Source organism: Eptatretus burgeri, chromosome 3, assembly GCF_056783735.1.
Source record: "Eptatretus burgeri isolate ZD-2024b chromosome 3, Ebu_testis_v1, whole genome shotgun sequence".
Taxonomy (NCBI): Eukaryota; Metazoa; Chordata; class Myxini; order Myxiniformes; family Myxinidae; genus Eptatretus; species Eptatretus burgeri.
Window position 1 is genome coordinate 140,774,063 of NC_140963.1, and position 7,834 is coordinate 140,781,896.

The 7,834-nt window shown below is 40.5% G+C and overlaps 1 long non-coding RNA gene across 9 annotated transcripts in view; it reads right to left on the bottom strand.

The window, feature by feature from the left end:
• The window catches only part of LOC147031152 (uncharacterized), a 297,080-nt gene that overhangs the window by 38,122 nt on the left and 251,124 nt on the right, over positions 1-7,834 (bottom strand). For 2 of the 9 annotated variants that reach the window (XR_015056688.1, XR_015056689.1), the window contains exon 12: positions 3,472-3,555. The exons of the other annotated variants lie outside the window; for them this stretch is intronic. This is a non-coding gene — a long non-coding RNA (uncharacterized LOC147031152). The remainder of the gene's footprint in view (positions 1-3,471; positions 3,556-7,834) is intronic. 9 annotated transcript variants of the gene reach the window in all.

Consider the following 7,834-nt stretch of genomic DNA (forward strand, 5'->3'; position numbering starts at 1 on the left):
CCATACTTGCATTTTTGGCATTTGACCTTTTGACCCCACCATAGGCGGCAAGGTCAAAAATGAAAAGTGCTCTCACAACTTATTGCCATGTGATGATCATAACTACCAAGTTTAGCGAATTTCCGCACAACCCTTTAGGTGGAGATAGCGTGACTGACGGACAGACGGAGCCGATTACAATATTATACGTTTTTTTCAAAAAGCGACGGGATAATTAAATGACACAAGGGGCAGTCTTGGAGCATGTCACAACAGGAGAAGGATCTGGGGGTGGAAAGAGATATAGATACGGAGGGTAAGCAGACAGCAAGGTGTCAGGTAGTTACAAGTAAAGCGAACAGAGTTTTTGGTTGTATTCGTAGGGGGGATAAATTATAATAAATCAAAGGAGGCAATTATAACACTGTATAGGAATTCTGGCAAGTGAGGGCGACATTGAGAATATTCCCTTCGGTTTTGGTCACCACATCCGAGGAAGGACAAAGCTGCCATAAAGAGGGTTCAGCACAGAGAAACTAGATTGATACCAGGCCTAGCTCGGCTAGGTTATGAAGAGTGGCTGAAGGAGACAGGACTTGATACATCATAACGGAGAAAATTACGAAGGGACCTGATGGAGGTGTTTAGTTGTATTGGGGAAGCAAGCCGTTGTATTTTTTTGTGCGATTATGGATGGTTTACCAAGATTTTACCAAGAACCTGCGTGTGGAGTTGGAGGGTGAAAAAGAGGATGGTAATAAGAGAACCAAGGAAGAGGTGTATATATATATATATATATATATATATATATATATATATATATATATATATATATATATATATATATATATATATATATATATATATATATATATATAATATACAGAGTTGTTAGTGCATGGAATGGTATTCCAGGGAAGGTGGAACCAGCAGGTACAGTCAGTTGATGGGTTTAAACTGATTTAGATGAGAACTTAAAAGCTTGGATTTCCAGTTTGGGGGGAGGGGGGGGTTGCACATGCTGGTGAAACCTGAGTTGCTTGTGTCCATCTCACTAAAGCTGAGTTTTATGAACAGGATTGTCAAGATTTTATGTTTCATCATTCGTCCAAGTGTTGCTGTTGTATCCCGTGCAATATTTAATGTTAATTTGTTCATTGTTTTTGTTATTCTTTTCATTTCGCATTGTTCAAGTGCAAGGCCTAACGTGGCTTATCCTCAGATAGAAAGTGTTAAAATGATTGGTCTCCGTGTTCCTTGTTTTGCTTCTTTCTTCCCAGGAATCTTGCTTCTACCTCCACAACATCATCCTGTTTCCCCTCCTCACTTCAAAAAAACAAAAAATAAAAATAAAAATCAAACCAAACAAACAAACAAAACTTTACCTTTCACTTCACACTCTCAGCAATCACAATCTCATTCCTACTTGAATTTATTTCTGCCTCTTCTCCCGGTTCTACATTTTCCTCTCCCTCCTATTTTCTTAACATCTCCAAACTGAATCTTCATTAAATATAAACACCTTTCTTCCTTTAAAAGCATTCAAAACCATTTTTTTTTTTAAATGTACTTCAATCCTTCTATCTCCTTAGAAATGCTACAGTGTTCTTCTTCTGTTCTTATTCTTCTTCTTCACAAAGCTTTTCCAAAACTGTTTGTTAGCTCAGCTCTAGGTCCACCAAGTTCACCAACCATCCTCTGTCTAACTATTGGGGATGTCTTTGCGGTGGTTGCAGCCCCCCCCCAATGCAAGATGGGGGGCCAAATCTTCCAGACTCTTCCCTGCTGCCCAGATTTGGTCAGGGTCAGAGCGCCGATCGGTCCCCATGAACCAGCCCACTCCTTCTCATCTTCGACACGAGCACCTCACACACAAACACTCAAACACCAAATATCACGTATCCACAGCAAACGTTTTTTTCTTATTTTCTTATTTGGGGAGTGACCTCCTTCCGGCAGTGCTCCCCTCTCTCCTCATTCTAGCTGAAGACATAGAAACCAACCCGTGGCCCCAACCACCTCGACCCCAAAAACGCACACATGACCTTAATATCCACCAATACAACACAGACGACCTCAGAAACGCAAGGCCATTCAACTTCAACACTTCATGCTCACAAACAACATTCATATAGCTATAGCCATTACACGAGTAAAACAAATTACACGAGTAAAACAAAACGCTGACCATCCTCGACTGTGCTCTGAGACGCTCAGGAAGACTGACCACCAGAAGTGAAGAGACAAAACGTTCACACAGGCACAAAATCATCACGTACGTTCACGATTCAATTCGATACTTTTCTCCACAACAATCGCACAAGACACAAAAGCTCTTCTACCACCAGACAACACAATTGAACTTCAAGCTTTCGAAATCAAAACTGGTAGCAAAGGCCACATGAACGTCATCACCATTTACATACCACCAGACACATCTCCCACTATCCAACCAAACACTCACCACACTAGAGAACCTTTGTTCCCTCCAAAAACACCATCATCGGAGGGGAGTACAGTGCCAGAGACAGCCTGGTACACCCATCACCAACCAAACACCGGGGGGCGGGGGGCAAACCATTGCCACACAACTAACTTCATGATTTATACTGTATTACACACACACACACACACGCACGCACGCACGCACGCACGCACGCGCGCGCGCGCGCACACACACACACACACACACACACACACACACACACACACACACGCAGACACACGCGCACACACACACACACACACACACACACACACACCATTCTGTTGTCATCATGACCATAAACACATCAACTGACCTCAACGTAAACAAAAACAGATAACTTTGTGCACGAAACTGGACAATAATGCCAACAACTCAACAACAACAACAACAACAACAACATCATCACCAACACTGACATCCACATCAAATGGTTCAATATGATTATCACAACCGCAGCTACTAAATACATTCACAAGGGCAATATTCAAAAAATGACCCCCGGTTGGGGGTGACGGTCATCTCTGAAGCCCTGTAGATGTGGATCTCTGATCGGCTTAGAATGGCTTCAATGTCGTCTTGTCTTTTGGTTCAACGTACAGACGAAAGCCCGGGAGTAAAAAGGATAGAAAACCTCAGAAATCAAACTACATTTCTGAGTTATCCGGAGATAGATTTTGAAAATGGTTGATTTGGAACATTTATGATCAATGCGTCTTCAAAAGGTTAGAAACCGGACCTCAGCAATCAAACCGCATTTCTGAGTCATAAATGGCGGATGATATTTTGACAATGGATGATTTCACAAGTTTACAGCATCGGTGACCTTGACATTGACCTTCAATCAGGTCTAAAGTCATACCGTCGTGCATCACTCATCAACCCCTACCTACATACCAAGTTTCATCAAGATCGGGCGAAATTTTTTTTGACCGTATCACATCGACGATTTTTCCAACTTTGAAGACACGTGACTCGATAACCAGGAGGATATTAAAAAAAATTACCTCCAGTTGGGGGTGACGGTCATCTCTGAAGCTCTGTAGATGTGGATCTCTGATCGGCTTCGAATGGCTTTGATGTCGTCTTGTCTGTTGGTTGAACGTACAGACGAAAGCCCGGGAGTAAAAACGATAGAAAACCTCAGAAATCAAATTACAAATTCGAAAAATCCGACCCGACCAGATTCAGATATTGTACCCTACTATCATAATCTGTTGGAATTTCCGCCGAGATCGGATAATAAATGGCGGAGATAATGTTGAAATTAGCTGATTTTTCAACTTTGGAGTGACCTTGACCTTCAATCGTGTCTAAAGTCATACCATCGTGCATCACTCATCGACCCCTACCTACGTACCAAGTTTCATCAAGATCGGGCGAATTTCTTTTTGACCGTATCACATCGATGATATTTCCAACTTTGAAGACACGTGACTCGATAACCAGGACGAATTTTAAAAAACCGGCCTGACCAAATTTAGATATTGTTCCATATTATCAGAATCCGAAGAAACTTCGAAGATCGGATCATAAACGGCGGAGGAGATAGATTTTGAAAATGGACGATTTCGCAACTTTGGAGTGACCTTGACGTTGACGTTGACCTTCAATCGGGTCAAAGGTCATACCGTCGTGCATCCCTCATCGACGTCTACCGACATAGCAAGTATCAAGAAAATCAGAAGAAAAAAATGGGGATGTATGGACGGACGGATATCGAGACTGGTTTTATGAGGTCATCTCGTTAGAGATGACCAAAAAATACAACCACAACTTCACACTACATATCACACACCTCATCAAACAACCATACAACTTAAAACGCAACACAACACCAAAGCACCAATTACACGGATCTTCTTCTTCTCTACTTCTTTCCATTTTTGGTGAGGCTTTTCTGTTGTGGTATCTTTACCACGGGGTTCTGCTGGTATATTATAATACTGCATTGATACTTGATAGGATGTAAAGGGTATCTACGTGGTGATGAATGTTTTACCTGAATTATGATCTTTTATTCCCAGAAAGTGTATAATTGGTCAAGAGTTAATTGGCCTAAACCTCCAAATAATTAATCCACAACTTCGCAGATTGTGTTATAAAGTACATGGACATTAGCTGTACTATTTGGGCTCGAATCTGAATACTGAAGTTCAGCTATTATCGGATCACTCCGACATTGATTAATGTTCACATCTCAATGAATGCTTGCACAAACAGTCGTGCCGAAAAACAATGCCATCATGCTTGGACACTCAATGGATTCCTGATAAAAGGTCGTGTCGGAATCCAAATTAATGATAACAAGCTCAAATGAGCTAAGATCCTCGTCCTATTAATGATGACGTCATAAAAACGAATATGAAGTCATTGTGATGTATCAGGTTTGCGATAAATTATCTGTGCTAATGCCCAGCTTGATTCCCACAAACAAAATTCAAACAGCTTGCCTAGTTTCGGAGATAATGGTATAGGCGATTGCCATTAGCGGCGATATTATGACGTCAACTTTTTTTCTAGGAAGAATTTCCAAAATTGGAGATGGTTGCTGCCTGCGCGTGGGTTTTCTGCATATAAATGGGAAGTTTCACGAAGATCCGATGAAAACTCTGGGTTGTGAAACAAAAAAGTCAACAAATAGGAATGACGTCATAAAAATTGATATGACGTCATAGTGATGTATCATGTGTGCGGTAATTCATCTCTGCTAATGCCCTGTTTGATTCCCGCAAACAGAATTCAAAAAGCTTGCCGAGTTTCGGAGATAATTTTTTAGGCGATTTCCATTAGCGGAGATATTTTGACGTCATAACTTTTTTTCTAGGAGGAATTTTCAAAATCGGAGATGGTTACTGTCTGCGCAGGGTATTTTTACATATATATGCCAAGTTTCAGGAAGTTTCGATGAAAACTGTAGGCTGTGAAACAAAAAAGTCCACAAGAAGAAGATGAAGAACAACAACGTGAGTAGGACTTAGAGATCCTCCACGAGGATCTAAACATATCGGATCAAAGCTCCGAGTCCGAGAGGTCAGTGGTTCGAATCCCGGCCGAGTCATTCCAAGGAGTTGAAAATGGTCTGTGATGCTTCCTTGCTTGATGTTGAGCGTTTAAAAGGATAGAGAGCGGATGAACAACGCTGAGAAGGCAATGGCAACCCACCCAGTACAACCTTTTTTGAGAAACTGCATTGGCAGCACCAACACTTGTAAAGCGTATGGTGGAGTACAGTGCAGTGCAGTAACTCCACGTTGGCAGAGGCGTGTGCTTAATTAGTTGTGATTACTTGGCAAAATGGCAGCTCGTTAACCTCCACCATTGAAGATGGATGGAGGTTACTGTTTTCACCCCTTTCTGTTTGTTACTTATGAAATCTAAAGATTTCGTAAGTATATTGATCACTTCCGTTTCTGTTTGTTTGTTTGTGTGTTTGTTTGTGTGTTTGTTTGTTTGTTTGTTTGTTTGGAGGCACGATAACTCGAAAACGGAAGAAGCTACCAATGTCAAATTACACCACGTGATTCAGGAGGGTGATGGCTAGCGCTGATTAGATTTTGGTCAAAATCGGTCAAAGGTCAAGGTCACAGTGAGGTCAAACATAATTCCGTAAATTAATGTGGAGAAATGGAGTATTTTTGCTTCGCTCGACGTTACGAGTTCGTTTTAACTTTGATTTTAATTTTGTCTTCGGTTTTTGCGATCGCTTAGGACGCTTAAAACTCGGTTGTCGAAATTCTGGTAAAAATCGGATGTTTTGGAGATGTTTTAAGATTGTATAAAAAATATTTCACTCGACGCGTCACAGGTCGTCCCATGATGCAGTGCGCTCGAGCAGAGGCGTCGTTGAGTCACGTAAAGGTTTTCCGTGTGCACGCTGACGGTGTTTTCGATAAAGATGGTGTTTTAAAGTCATTTTTTATCCCAATAAAGGTTATCGTCGCATGCCTGACTCGCTTAGCCGTCGGATTATGCAAAGATTGTTGGTGGATGGCCGAATATTACGGTTTTGTGACTTTGATAAAATAATTTTAAATAATTGCATGGAGAAATGGAGATTTTTGCTTTGGTCGACGTTACGATTTTTGATGGTTTGGTACAGAATCATCGTAGAAACTTCTGGTTTGCGTCACTACCTTCTCAAGAGACGGCTTTTATTAGACAAGGTCAGAGGTCAAGTTGACAATTTCGTAAGTACCAGTCTATGACTGCTTGTTTGTTTGTTTGTTTGTTTGTGATGAGTATTACGGAAAAACTCCTCGACGGATTTCGACGAAACTTGGTGGGGGGGGGGGTAGGTCTGGTCCAAGGATCATGCCATTAGATTTTGGACTTGGTCCAAAATCCAATATGGCCGCTATGGCGGCCAATTTGAAAAAATATTTGAATTTTTTTTTTTTTGCATTTCTACATGTTTTAAGTGATTTCCACCCCCCCCCCCCCCAAAAAAAAATTGTTCGAGAAAAAAAATTTTTTGCAACTTTTTTTTTTCAACAAAATTTAGATTTCTTTTTTTGCATTTCTACATGTTTTAAGTGATTTCCAACCCCCCCCCCCCAAAAAAAAAATTGTAAGAGAAAAAAAAATTTGCAAATTTTTTTTTAACAAAATTTCGATTTTTGTTGTATTTCTTCATGTTATAAGTGATTTCCAACAAAAAAAACATGCCAAAATTATAATTGCGGCTGATATTGGAACTTCAGGTGGATATACCCACGTAAAATCAATTTCTGTCTCAAGGAATCTAGTTATGACGAATGAATTGAGTATGTAAAAGTTAAAAGTAAAAGGGAAAGTTGCAAACTATAACTCTGAGCACTGTTGACATCAAATTGAATGAATAGGATATCAGGTTCACTTGAGTGACCTAGCAGTATTGGTGGCGGAGGTTTTGCACTCTACCGAGTGCTCCCCCTCTAGTTTTGTATTGTACTGATAGAAATGTGAAAGAGAACAGATTACAGCACAGAGAAAATTAAACAGAAGCTTAAACAGAATAATGCTGCATGCCAAGAAAAAGAGTTCACAAACTGACCAGATGTATACAGAGCCGATAGAAAGTGTACACCCCCTTTCAAAATTTTCACCTTTTGTTGCCTTATAGCCTGGAGATTAATTACATTAAATGAGACTTTTTCCACCTTTATTAACACATCGTAACCCACAACTTCCAAGGGAAAAACAAATTCATGAAATTTCAGAAAAAAAATACAAAACTAAAAAATCTTGGTTGGATAAGTGTCCACCTCCCTGAGTTAATACTTGGTCGAAGCACCTTTGACAGCAATTACAGGTGTGAGTCTGTTGTTGGGATATGTCTCCACTAACTTTGTACACCTTCATCGGGAAATATTTGCCCATTCTTCTGGC